This window comes from Pinus tabuliformis, chromosome 2_1 (assembly GCF_031772625.1).
Source record: "Pinus tabuliformis cultivar Carrire ecotype Pingquan chromosome 2_1, CPIR1, whole genome shotgun sequence".
Lineage (NCBI taxonomy): Eukaryota > Viridiplantae > Streptophyta > Pinopsida > Pinales > Pinaceae > Pinus > Pinus tabuliformis.
In genome coordinates this window covers 917,316,847-917,331,912 of record NC_142299.1, presented here as the reverse complement: position 1 = coordinate 917,331,912, position 15,066 = coordinate 917,316,847, and the positions used below count along the sequence as shown (strand labels likewise).

At 36.5% G+C, this 15,066-nt stretch overlaps 1 non-coding gene across 1 annotated transcript; it reads right to left on the bottom strand.

Moving 5' to 3' along the window:
* Positions 1 to 14,535: 14,535 nt before the first annotated feature.
* Positions 14,536 to 14,638, bottom strand: LOC149203639 (U6 spliceosomal RNA). The gene has a single exon (XR_016254045.1). It is a non-coding gene; the product is annotated as a U6 spliceosomal RNA (small nuclear RNA).
* Between the last annotated feature and the right edge of the window lie 428 nt (positions 14,639 to 15,066).

Genomic DNA, 15,066 nt, shown 5'->3' with positions numbered 1-15,066 from the left:
ATATCCTATGTCATTGTATATTTTCTTGTTTTATGTGCATTTTTCCTTCCTATTTAATTAATTATGAGCTCAAAATACCAACAAGTGGTATCAGAACTCTAGTTGGTGAGAGTGGATTGGGATTGTCCATCATCTATATAGAGAGGATCTATGAAGAAAAATCCAAATCACAACGAGGAGAAGAAAGCAGCAAATTCCATTCCTCGTCTTGTTCCTGTGCTTGTGTTGACTTCGAGAACATGGTTGTATGGAGAACTCTAAATTGCATATGGAGGAAACCAAAGCTTCTGAGAGAAGCTTGATGCCCATCCAAAGAGCACAAAGGAAATAAGGCAAGAAAATTTTGGCGGTTGTTGCTATCAAATATTCTGAAAAGGTTGAAACAAAATGATGTTACTAAAGATTATGAAAATGCATTAACAAAATGATGTTGGGCAATTGCTAGTCGGAATTAAGAGAAACCTGTGATGCCTTTGAATGATGGCAGCCTTAGATGTAGTCAGAATTTAAGACAACTAAGACAACTAAGAGAAAACAAAAAGTCAAATTATATGGACGTATAGGTTGTGATTTTTTTAATTTATTAGGAAATTTCTTATATGTTGTCATTAAAATATAGAGAGATGGAGGAAAACAGAATTTGCCAGTCATACCAAATAATTTCAAGGGTTTGAGAATAAAATGCAGGATCCCTTTCTAGGAATAAGCATAGAGTGATACAAACCTTTGAAAGAAAAGAGGGAGAAAAAATAACATGCTTGTGTGTTGTAGAGAATATTTTTCCAAGGAATAACCGCAGTCTGTGTTCTTGGGTTGGTGTGAAATTGGGAGAAAAGTTGCTATGGGGGACATTTTTTTATGCAAAGTGGCTAGGCATGGAACATATCACAGAGTTTGAAGATTCTAAGAGTGTTATTGAATGGGTTAAGGGATCTACCCTATTCAATCCCTTCATTCTGAGCGCATGGATGAGGCGCATTCGGTCACTGTCACAGTCATTCCAAAAGATCACCTTCAACCATGTGTACCGAGAACATAATGGAATGGTAGACACCTTATCAAAAAGAGGAGTCTCAACTAAGCCAGGTAATATTTTATATTCTGCTTTTCATCAGGGAATATTGTTGAAAGAAGGTCATATTGTTCTGTAGCTATATCTCTGTACCTACAGATGGAAAATTTTCATTTGATGTTAAGAGGATATATTTTGGAGAGAAGGAAGGGACCCTATTTCCAGAAGGGAAGAAGTATTTTGCAGTTTCATTTTTTGTAAGCACAGAAACAGGTTCAATATGGGGATTGTCTAATCTACAACTGTAAGTAGATAACATTTTTATATGTGTGATCCATATAATTAGATGCTAGTCTTTGTAATCAATTTTTATTAATGAAAAGTTTATTGTCGTAATCACTTTTTATTGATGAAAAGATGATGTTTTTTCGACTAAAAAAAAAAAAAAAAAACTGCGACCAAAATAGCTTGTGTGGAGAGCAACCCACGCCAAAATTTATTAAAGCCTATGATGATAAATATTGATTGCATTAAAAAAGAATGCGAAGAAAGAAGAGTGGTAAATTACCCTCAAAAGATTGATTGCATTAAAAACAAATGCGAAGAAAAAAGAGTGGTAAATTACCCTCAATGGAAATGAACAGGATGCAGTGACAATGCAAAAGCCCTTTCCAAATGAAATCATAAATAAATAAATAAATAAATAAATAAATAAATAAATAAATAAATATATATATATATATATATATATATATGTTTTAAATATTCAATTAAAAAAGTTTGTGTAAGCCATGGTGAGATGCAGTTGCCATTAGAACGTGGTATGAGCCACACAATTGACTGTGAAAAACTTCATGTTGAATAGGAAGCATAGAGTGGTGACTTTAAGCGATAAAAGAAATACCATTGAATACAAATGAAATTACTAACAATGAGAAATTGGTAGTGTGTGAAGAGTGTGGTTATGGAGTTTGGTAATTTTCTAGTGGATGAGAAAGGCCATGATAGACTGTGCATGGCTCAGCCTCATGCTGTGCTTAAAGGTGCGATCGCAGAATGGTCCACAGGGACAACGACCATGGGTGTTTGGTTACTGGTGTTCGAGATTCATGTCACCTAGACTGAACATCGCAATCATAATAAATGATGACTAAATGCCTTTCTATTACAGTCTAGCTGCTTGATTACATTGAATATTTTGCCAGTATATGAAAGAACCTTATGCTAGTGAAATCTAATAATTAAAGAGACTTGGTAAGAGCATCCAGTTATGAGCAGGTTTGAGACATTGGGATAATGGTCTCACAAGGTGATATGCAACATTTTGGAAGCCGTGGTTATGTGTGGTGTGGAAAGAAGCGTGGAAGCAAGTTACATGTGTGGAAAATGAGAGAATAGTAGTTTAAGGTCAGGATAAAAAAAGAAAAGAAAAAAATATTAATGGAGTTGAAAAAATTTCATGTAAATGGACATATGACTCTAAGACCTCATAAAGTATGTGTATCCTTAGTAAATCATTGGAAAAGTTTGGATGTAGACCTAGGTGATGTACGTAAGCATGATGAAGCATTATAAGCTAGGAACAATATGTGAGATTCTCAAATACCCTGACATTGATGGGGGTTGGGCTTGGAGATGAGTGGTGCTAGCTCACTTGACTAGTTTGGCTAGATTTGACCAAGGAAAACCCAAAGTCAAGTTTAAAGGTGGACTGTTAAATAAACTTGACCCGATGGTGGAGTTGAGGTTGTGCCAATAGTTGTGGTTAACAATTATGGCTTTAGGCAATTGGTATTGGTGACTCATGGTATTACATGTAGTTGAAGGTGTTAAATGACTTGAGTATTCTCCATTGTAATGAGCCAAAGTTGAGCAGTGAAAGCTCAAGTTACTTGGCTGTGTTGTAGCCAAAGACAATAATAGATCTATTATTGGTTGGTTTTTTCGAGTGTAAATCTTAGTGTACATGGTTTGAAAACTTGTTTCTATGTATGTGATTATTATATTAATTTCTCTCATATTTTCTTTAAATGGATGAAAAGCATAATAATCTCCTGGATGATTCCCACTAAGTATTGTGAGGCTATTTTTGCCCATGCCTCATTGGATTTTGGAAGAAACGAAGAAGACTAAAATACTCAACAAAATAACCATAATATTCTCAGTGGTTTAGCCTTTACCATCCAACACAACTGATGTCAAAACCATGATTCAAATATATTACTATTCTCTCGTCTTCTAGATAAATACGGGCTACAAATTTTTAACTTTGCAATTGGTAATGGTTCATGATATCGTCATCCTCTTTCAACAAATTTAATTGCACACAATCCACCTCGAATGACATAAATTGGCAGATGACATGCATTAGGATGAATTAACTGGTATTACAAACCTTCCAGTGGGTTGGTGATTGATGAAATTTGTCCTGTAGGGAGCATAGTTGCACCTGAATGCGGTTAAAATATAGTCCTTGTTGCCTGGATCAATGTTCAAATCTCTAGACACAAAGATCACTGACACCTTAGGCGAACTTGTAATTTCATACGAGTTGCAAATGGAGCACAAAAAAGAAACATTCAAGAAACATAGGAATGCATGGTTATGGAAGGCCAATGCCATTTCCCTTCCTAACAGGGAAGCTGCGAAGAATACGCTGAAGCGGTGGAGGTAATTGAAGGGGTCTGAATTTTCCATTTGTTTAATTTTCAACTTATTAAATATAGTTAAAGATTTTTTTTTTTTAATTTGTTATTCAATAATATTGTAAAAGTTATATCTTTTATAAATATATATAAATATATATATATATATATATATATATATATATATAAATAAATATAATTATAATTTTTCATACAAATGTGTTTTCAAAAATAAAAATGTAAATGGTGTAGAATTGAAATGAAATCCTTATTTTTTTAATTTTTAAGAAAAAAAAGTATATATCTATATATATATATATATATATATATATATTTATTTATTTATTGATATCAGTTTTCATTAAGTTAATTAGAGTTTAGGTGACCAACTTTGACCATATTACAATGCACACAAATAATTGTTGTACATATTGTTGGAATTTCTAAGTCTAACCCATTAGAAACCCTTCATGTACTTTTTGATTTATTCCTACCTACTTGTTACAAGTACATGCTCAACACATTACAGATCATCAACTAAAGGAAACAAAACAAGCACACAAGTGACACCATTGTTTTTGGACCAATGTCCCCAGAAAAACCCAATGCAGGAAAACTGGTGCAACTATTTGAGGGTTTTATTATTATGCAGTTTCTGAATACAATCTGGGTGCCAAAACTGGCTCACCCAACAGAGAATAATCTTGGCAGTAGTACCTCTCCTTTGGAGATAGATGCTCTAGCTGAAACCTCGGATAAACACTCTGGCAACTCCTCAGCTCCAATCTACCCCACGAAAAACCCCAGCGTCAGCCTCTAGGGATTGCGTCAGCCTCTTCTGCCCTCTGCATCAGCTTTCCCAGCAGTTTCAGCAATTCCCCACAGTTCTGGCTGTTCCCGACAGTTCCGGCTTCTGCCCTCTGCGTTAGCTTTTCTGGCAATTCCCAGCAGTTCTGGCTGTTCCTGGAAATTCCGGATTCTGCCCTATGCATTAGCTTTCCCGGCTGTTCCGATAGTTTCGACTGTTCTTGATAGTTCCATCTTCTGCCCTCTGCATCAGCGTTCCTGACAGTTCTGGCAGTTCCCAGCAGTTTCGGCTGTTCCTGGCAGTTCCAGCTTTTGCCCTCTGCGTCAACTGTTCCGGCTTCTACACTCTGTGTTAGATTTCCCGGCTACTACGTTGATCCTCCCGACTATATCTGCCTCTCTGCTTCTGTATTCACTTTCCCTCAACTGCAACTCTGATCACTCTCTCAACTTTCTCAACAAACCCAACCCCAGAAAGTAGAAATCTTGATCTCTTGGTGTGTTCTCCAAGTGACCCTTAAGCCTCCTTAAATACTTTTCTCGTTGACAAATTAATGGCCGAGATTAAGTCCCTAATTAATGAATAAGATTAGATCTGGCTTGATCCATGACTTTTGGACCATTCTAACACAATTTTATATTAATTCACATTAATATTTTATTTTCCCTAAGTTTAGACTTAGGAACTTCATTAAAAATATTAATTATTTTAATATCTCCCAAATTGTTTAGAATTTGCTCAAACCTTTTCTGGGTATTGGAGATCTCATGTGCCTTAGCCTCTCCACCAATTTTCGTGGATAGAGCACATCCGATGCTACCCCAAATCAACACTCCCTCTTAGCGAGGATTGTGCTCTAGTAATACTCCTCACTGAGCATCACTCTGATCATCTGGCATCGGTCACTGTTGTTAGGCCTACTGCCCATCATCTACACTCCTGCATCTTGTACTGCCACCCATGGCTTTGCCACTACCACTGTTGCATCTGTACAACAACTCCCTATGCATCCGTGCTGCTGCACATGACCCTGCCACTACCACTGCTGCGTCTGCACTGCATCCCCTCTCATCATGCTATATCGAGCAACTCATAGCACTGCCACTACTAACTGCTGCACTACAACTCAGTTACTGAGAAGTAAGTAACTGATCTCCAAACTCTGACATCTCTATCAGGATAGAGACACCCACGATGCTGAAACTCTCTCTGTCGTTGAAAAATGCTCCCTCTTTGACCTCTGTGTCACTGCAACTACTCCATGCATCTCGCATCTTTACACACCTCTCTGTGCCATCCTGCACTGGTGCAACACTCCCATGCTTCTCGCACTGCTGCCTCACATTGTCCTGGGAATCCTGCACTATAGCTCCCTCTGTCGCTCCATCCTCATCCGTCTCTACTAACATCTTCCAGTACTGCTAGTCTTCTTCGGGGCTCCCGTAGCAAGGTGTAATCCAAGAGGTTGGGTACCTCGAGGATCCTGCCCCTTATCGCCTGTAGTTCACCTGACTACAGCTCGATGTCTCCCCACTTCTTCTCAAGTGGCACATGAGTACTCATGGCACAATCGTCATCCCTCAAGGCAAAGGCCTTGATATGATGTTTATCTAGAATGGCCAGGATCCTGGCCTTCCAGATCATAAAGTTGGACGCTCCGTCCAACCTATCCCGATCCCTCATCCTATTCACGACCATCTCTTTACTCTTCTTTGTCGACTCCTCCGAGTCTCTCTACTTCCTGCATAGAATTTCTCGGTTCAACTCCTGCTGAGTCTCTCTACTTCCCATCTGGAAGTTCTCGGTTCGACTCCTCCGAGTCTCTCTACTTCTCGTTTAGAAGTTCTCTTCCGGACTCCCTCTGAGTCCCGATTTCCCTCTTGGAAATCCTTCTGCCAACCGTCAAGTTGCCCCTCTCTGATCCTCTATGCAGCTACACCACTGATCTGGATTCCTTGCCTAGAAATCCGCCTTAGCAACAACTCCCTAGCCTTGGTCTTGCCTTGTTAGGTACTGTTCTGACTACAATACCCCACCATATTCACTCTGCAACTTACCCACAGCCTCCTAAGCCCCAATAAACTGAAGGTTAGAGCTTCTAGGCTCTGCACAATCCCGACACCAACAAAATTCGCACCTCCTGGCCACGGGCGACAACCCTTCCTGACTGAGAAAGATGATCAGGCACTACGTAGGTCTAGTTTGCTCCCCTTTGCCACTACGCTGATCCTCTCCCTAGCTCAAACTTGATGACATAGGCACTACGTTACCCATCCCTTGCTGCTTCTCTGCTAGGAACAATTTTTGTACTTGAGACAACTGTTTTCTACTGCTGCTGCTCTGCTCGGCTGATGTCCTTAGTTCTCCTGAGATCTGCAACCATGCTCTAATACCATGTTGGAATTTCTAAGTCTAACCCGTTAGAAACACTTAATGTACTTTCTGGCTTATTCCTAGTTGTTCTATTATTTAACAAGTTATTTACCATGTAATTACTGGAAATAAATACAAGTACATGCTCAATACACTACAGATCATCAACTGAAGGAAACAAAACAAGCACACAAGTGACGCTGTTGTTTTTGGACCAATGTCCCCGGAAAAACCCAATGCAGGAAAATCTGTGCAACTATCTGAGGGTTTTATTATTATGCAGTTTTTGAATACAGTCTACATGCCAAAATCAGTTCACCCAACATAGAATAATCTCGACAGTAGTACCTCTCCTTCGGAGACATATGCTCTGCTGAAACCTCGGATAAACACTTCGACAGCTCCTCAGCTCCAATCTGCTCCACGAAAAACCCCAGTGTCAACCTCTAAGGACTGCGTCAACCTCTTGTGCCCTCTGTGTCAGCTTTCCCGGCAGTTCCTGATAGTTCCATCAGTTCCCAGCAGTTTTGGCTTCTGCCCTCTGCGTCAACTTTCCCAGCAGTTCCGGTAGTTCTCGACAGTTCCGGTTGTTCCCGATTGTTCCGGCTTCTGCCCTTTGCATCAACTTCCCTCAATGTTCTGGCAGTTCCCTACATTTTAGCAATTCCGGTTTCTACCCTCTGCATCAGCTTTCCCGACAGTTTCGGCAGTTTCAGCTGTTCCCGGCAGTTCCAGCTTCTGCCCTCTGCATCAACTTTTTCGATTGTTCCGACAGTTCCCGTAAGTTCCGGCTTCTGCCCTCTGCGTCAACTTTCCCAGTTGCTGTGTTGATCCTTCCGGCATTATCTCTGCCTCTCTGCTTCTGTATTCACTGCCCCTCAGCTGCAACTCTGATCACTCTCTCAACTTTCTCAGCAAACCCATCCCCAGAAAGTCGAAATCTTGATATCTTGGTGTGTTCTCCAAGTGACCCTCAAGCCTCCTTAAATACTTTTCTCGTTGACAAATCAACGATCGAGATTAAGTCCTTAATCAATGGCTAAAATTAGATCTGGCTTGATCCATGACTTTTTGACCATTCTAACACAGTTTTATATTAATTCACATTAATATTTTATTTTCCCTAAGTTTAGACTTAGGGACTCCATTAAAAATATTAATTATTTTAATATCTCCCAAACTGTTTAGAATCTGCCCAAACCCTTTCTGTGTATTGGAGATCTCACGTGCCTTAGCCTCTCCACCAATTTTCGTGGCTAGAGCACATCCGATGCTACCCCAAAGCAACACATATACTTAATCTTGTAGATTGTAATGTTTAAAATATACAAACTAACTGCATCAAACATTGCTATTAATAATTGCCACAAATCATTCAACTTATTTAGCATGTAATTTTTGAAAAACCATGAGCAACGAATATTTACATATAGACTGAACATGTGTCTTATTTTCGATTATAGAGTTGTGGCGCTACTTAAATCTCACTGACCGCAATAAAGTTTTGGGGACGACTCCCCATCTAAGCATAGACACCATTGCACAACCCTTTTTCTTAATTTTACTCTTGCTTATTTGATTCCTTTTTACTTTTTGTTAACTTTACCTTTTTCTTGGTATTTTTATAATTTATTTTCATATATTTATTTGAAATTCAATTTATTATTTCTCATTTTATTTATTTACTACCATTATTTTCTTTATTATTTATTGTTTTACTTATCATATATTAATATTATTTCCTTTATTATTATTATTTATTTATTTATACGGGGAATTACATAACCTTAGTGTAGGTATATGAGTATGGCTGGACTACACTGCCACCAACTCAAAGTTTCCTAAAAAGGGTTGAAGGGACAAAAATATTCCCTTTAATTGAATTCAATTTGGATGGTGGTTAAACAAAATACGACGATGGTCATACTCCAGAGCTGCTTGAGATTCAAAAGGGGTGTGCTCTGTAATTTGGGTGGTCTCCTTCAATCGCTATACACTACAATTACATCCCACTTTTTTTATAAAATTATAAGGAGAAACATTTTTTCACAGTTGAGACTAATTTTGTTTTTTACAGAAAAAATTTATATAGATTGTGAACTTGTTTACATACATTATAAATTTCATTTATGGATTTATATTTACAATTTACAATTTTTTTTACTTAATAGTTAGGTTTAGATTTATTTTTAATTCTAGATCGACCAAGTGCTGAGCGGGATCAAATATCTTGAGGTTTGATTTCTCTCTATCATTGGTAGATCCAAAGTTAAAATAGATCTAGGTTAGTACTAAAATGTAACATGTCCTCTAGTGTAGATAATGAAACTAAAATATAAAATAATTTGTTGAAGTTGCTAACAAATTCTAAAACATGAATAGTTGGTTTAGGTTTTCAGCGGGTTTAGGGCTTTGAAAGCACATATGTAGGCCTGGCAGACCTCGGTAGCATCTGCCATACTTTTTTGGCATATAAGAATTCATTGAGGTTAGTGGATATTGGCATCTATTTGTTGTATCCATTGTTGTTTTAATGTTAAACATGAGTGATCAAAAAATATATTTGCAGCAAAAGCCATTAAAATCTTTGAATGTGTCATCAATCCATCTACTTCTTGAATTAAAGAAGATTTGTTTCATCCTTCCTTGACTTGAGATTAACAATGTGAATGACTTAATGATGAAGATGGTAGTAAACTAGGGGGTTTCCGTAGGTTCATTTGGGTGGATGAAGACAATGTGTGTCTACAAATTGAGGTTGGGTCAAACACTGCCTTTCTTTTTTAATTTGGACCACAAGCGTTGGTGAGTGATGATATATACGAAGAGATGTGAGGGCATCTAAAGGATGAAGGGCTAAAGATTGCAGGCCTAGGCATCTATGACTATATCCCTCATGTGTCCTTGCATTACTCGATTGTAGCTTAGGGTTCCCTTTTTGTTTGTAATACCAAATGATTTGGCCTAGCATCTGCCATTTTATGTCATTGGAGGTGGGGTTTTTTTCACAAAGCATGTAATTAAATTTTTTGAAAGAGGATGAGGAGATCATGAACCATTACCAATTGCAAAGTTAAAATTTTGTAGCTCATTTTGATCTACAAGGAACGGAATAATAATATATTCGAATCATGGTTTTGATGTTAGTTACGTTGGATGGTAAACGTTGAATCTAATGAAAATTTTGCGGTTATTTTGTTGGGTATTTTAGCCCTCTTCATTTCTTCCGAAATCCATTGCGACATTGGCAAATTTAGTCTCACAACACTTAGTAGCGGACACCACCCTAGGGATTTCTATGCTTGCTTTGCATTTTTTAAATCACTTCACTGGTTTTCCTTTAGGCCCTATAGATCCCTTGGAGCAAGTTTAAACACATTCTCATTGTTTTAATAAAAATGCTTTCACTTAATATGAAAGATCTAGGATGGAGCACCCTTCAAATGATTGATGGATAATTTTGATACCAAAGATAACAGGGGCACACAAAATGCTTGTTATTGGATTGGGCTAAGGTAAAATTGAAAAATATCCTATGGTTGAATTAATCCAAAAATTATATATCTGCTTCTAAATGGCCCAAAAAAATGTAATGCCTTTTTTTCAAGATGTGAGGAATGAAAACAACATAACATGCTAGTAGATTTCTGTGGGCCACAAATTGGAATTAATTGAGAAATACCAGGTAATAATTATTTACAAGTGACTACAAAAAAATAATTTGATAAAAATCACTTCAGTAAATATAGAAAAAGGTGATCCATGGTATTTACATGACCCTTGATGGCCACCTCAACAAAAGAAAATGAGGAGCTCATTCACTAAGCATTTGAAATTTGAATTTTGTGGGTTCTTGGAGCTTTGTGTGAGGGTTTATGTCAGTGAATATGATGATTACCCTCTACTACAAAATTATACTTGGGTGTGTATTATTACAACACCAAACCTAGACCTGATCAACCAATGTGGGTAATTTCTCCACTAAAAATCTCCATATTTAGAGCTACAAACCCTCACACAAAGTTTCAAAAGCCCACAAAATTCAAATTTCCAATCTCCAGTGAATGAGTTCCTCCTCTTTTATTGAGTCTATGAGTTCCTCCTTCTCTTTTATTGAGGTGGCCATAAGACTACCATGGATCACTACCATAGGTCATCTTAAAACCATCAATCACTTTTTATCAAATTAATTTTCTATAATCACTTTTAATTAATTATTTGGTCTTAATTAATTCTATTTATAGCTAGTGGGAATTTACTATCTAAGTTATTCTTCATTCCCCACATAGTAAGAAAAAAAAAATTACAATTTTTTAAGGCGATTCAGAAGTGGGTACACAATTTTTAGATTAACTCAACCATAAGATTTTCTTAATTGTGCCTTAGCCCATTCCAATCACAAGCATTTTGTCTGCCTCATTGTCTTTTGTATCAAAACTATCCATCAATGGTTTGAAGTCTTTTGTATCAGAACTATCCATCAATGTTTTGAAGGGCCCTCCATCCTGGAACTACTGGATATTTCATATTAACTGAAAAAACTTTTCTTAAAACAAAAGAGAGTGCTTAAACTTGCTCTAAGGGCTCTATAGAGCCTAAAGGAAAACCAATGAAGTGATTTGAAAAAGGCAAAGCAAGCATATCAATCCCCTGGATGATGTCTACTATTAAGTGTTGCGAGGCTATTTTTGCCAAACTTCAGTTTGGAAGAAACGAAGAGGGCTAAAATACCCAACAAAATAACCGCGAACTTCTCAGTAATTCAGCCTTTACCATCCAACACAACTGATGCCAAAACCATGATTCGAATATATTACTATTCTCCCGTCTAATTGTACATCAATACGGGCTAATTTTTTTAACTTTGCAATTGGTAATGGTTCATGATCTCTGTCATCCTCTTTCAACAAATTTAATTGCATACAACCCACCTCGAATGACATAAAAGGCCGAATTAACTGGTATTACAAACCAAGAGGGAACCCTAATTCAATAATTGAATTGCATACAAGCCACCTCGAATGACATAAAGTGGCAGATGCCATGCATTGGGCCGAGTTAACTGGTAGTACAAACCAAGAGGGAACCTTATTTCAACAAATTTAATTGCATACAAGCCACCTCGAATGACATAAAATGGCAGATGCCATGAATAGGACCGAATTAACTGGTATTCCAAACCAAGAGAGAACCCTAATTCAACAAATTTAATTGCATACAAGCCATCTCGAATGACATAAAATGGCAGATGCCATGCATTGGGCCGAATTAACTGGTATTACAAACCAAGAGAGAACCCTAATTCAACAAATTTAATTGCATACAAGCCACCTCGAATGACATAAAATGGCAGATGCCATGCATTGGGCCGAATTATCTGGTATTACAAACCAAGAGAGAACCCTAATTCAACAAATTTAATTGCATACAAGCCACGTCGAATGACATAAAATGGCAGATGCCATGCATTGGGCCGAATTAACTGGTATTACAAACCAAGAGGGAACACTAAGCTACCAAATCAAGTAATGCAAGGGCACACGAGGGATATAGCCATGGATGCCTAGGCCTGCAATATTTAGCCATTAATCCTTCAGATTCCCCCACATTTCTTCGTATAGATCATCACTCACCGACGCCTGTGGTCCAAATTAACAAAGGAAGGCAGTGTTTGACCCAACCTCAATCTGTAGACGCACATTGTATTCATCCATCCAGATGCACCTGCTGAAACCCTAGTTTACTGCCATCATCATCATCAATAAGACATTCGCACCGTCAAGCTCAAGTCCAGGAAGTATGAAACAAGTCTTCTTTGATTGATGATGCATGCAAACATTTTAATGCATTTTGCTGCAAATATATTTTTCGATCGCTCATGTTTAACAATAAAACAACAATCGATGCAGCAAAGAGATGCCAATATCTACTAACCAACCTCATTGAATTCTTATATGCCAAAAAAGTTCTGCAGGTACTACCCAGGTCTGTCTGTGCTTCCGAAGCCCTAAACCTGCATAAAACCTAAACCAACTGTTTCGTGTTTTAGAATGTGTTAGCAAATTCAGCAAATTGTTTTATGTTTCAGTTTTACTAGCTACCTTAAATAGTTAGAGGACGTTTATAAACCATATTGGTTAGAGGACATTTTAGGCCACGGCTTTTTAGTACCAGCCCTTATTTTGATTTTTAATTTTGAATTTTTCAGAGAGCAAATTTCTTATTTCTCTGAAATGTGTATCTCACTTGATTTTTCTAAACTAAATTTTAAATTAAAATAAGCTAAAATAAAAAAAATCTAAAGTGATTATTTAAAAAGAAAAAGAAAAAGTTTATAAATTAAAATGAAGCATTTGGACTTTGCTTGGACTAGAGCTACTGGTTATTAACTTTGATAAAATAAAAATACAATGCTAGTATATGAGAGATATTCAATTTTAATAATAAATTTATTTTATTTCTTGAAAAAAAAATTAAACGTAAATTTTGATATTTAAAACCTATTAATTTTGATTTTAATATTTAAAAGCAATTAAGTTAATATAGTTTTTATTTTTATTATTATTTTGATTAGAGGATTTTTTTACGTTTGATATGGGTCGATTCTAGCTCTTACCATTTCAAATTCTAGGCATGTAGTATGTCCACCATCATTTGTATGTCCATCCTAGTTAAGCTGCTCCAAGGGATTATAAGTATTTATTCTTGCTAGCCTAGATCCATCTTAACCTCTATCTATGAAGAGAGGGGTCAAAGCTCTTTTCACTCTAAAAGAGGTTTGCATATCAAGAGATTTGATCCCTCTTGGCATTTGGAAGATCCAAAATTAAGATGGATCTAGGCTGGTTTAATTTTCCTTTAAATACATTGTATTCCACATGCATACCATGGGTCAATACTATAGCCATTTTTATTTTTATAGGGTTATTTTCATTTTGTTATTTTAATTTTAATTTGACCAACTCAAAATGTTTGCATTGCATTAGGTTAATATGTTTATTTAATTTAATTTTTATTTTTATCTATTTTGACTTAGTCAAAAGGACATGCATACCATGGGTCAATACCATGTGTTCTCAATGCCATGGGTCAATACCATAGCCATTTTTATTTTTATAGGGTTATTTTAATTTTAATTTGACCAACTCAAAAATGTTTGCATTGCATTAAGTTAATATTTTTATTTTATTTATTTTTTATTTTTATCTAATTTGACCTCGTCAAAAGGACATGAATACCATGGTCAATACCATGTGTTCCCAATACCATGGGTCAATACCATAGCCATTTTTATTTTTATAGGGTTATTTTTATTTTATATTTTAATTTTAATTTGACCAACTCAAAATGTTTGCATTGCATTAAGTTAATATTTTTATTTAATTTAATTTTTATTTTTATCTAATTTGATTTAGTTAAAAGACATAGACTAACTGATGAAATGACTTAATTTTAATCAAAATGTTGTAGAGATTTTTAAAAACTTGAGTTTAAGTTGTTTAATCTGTAGAATTTGAGTGCCAAAGGGTTTTTTCAAGGTGTTGAATCCATTTATGCATTTTAAACAACAAAAAATTACAATCTTGCTTGAAGGATTCAGGTGGAAAGGTCATTTCGTCTATAAGTTAGACTACGCCATAGTCAAAATGTTAAACATTACATCACAACATCTCTACCACATTGGGATGGAGTGCCTCTCATGAAGAAAATCTCTCTCGATTTGTGCGTGTCATCCTTGCGCAGGGGCCATGCTAATATTCTCTATATCGTTCCAATTTTATCGGATGTCTCCGAAGAGAATAAAAAAGGGGAGACTTCTTACAAGCTCATAGATTAGGTCAAAGGTCAAAGAAAATAACTAGAAAATAAAAAAATAAAAATAAATGAATAATTAGGTGAAAGTTCAAAGAAAATAGTTATTAGAAATAAATAAAATGAAAATAAATGATTAAGTCAAAGGTTAGGAAATATCCTCGATGGGGGTGATAAACAAGACAAGCAACCATATGCGTGGTCGTTGATGTTAAACACTTGCCCATTGGTGCGGAGGCCGACCTCCTTGTCCTCTCTCATGTCGTTCTAAGTACAAGAGGTGTTAATGTAATGCGTGTGAACTTCCCATCATCCTTGTTGGGAGCGGGAGTGGGCGAATGTCGCTGGTATATGGAGGGTGGTGCTCTTTTGGTCTGGAATGAAGTTTGGGTTTGGTGGCGGTCTAATGGGCATCT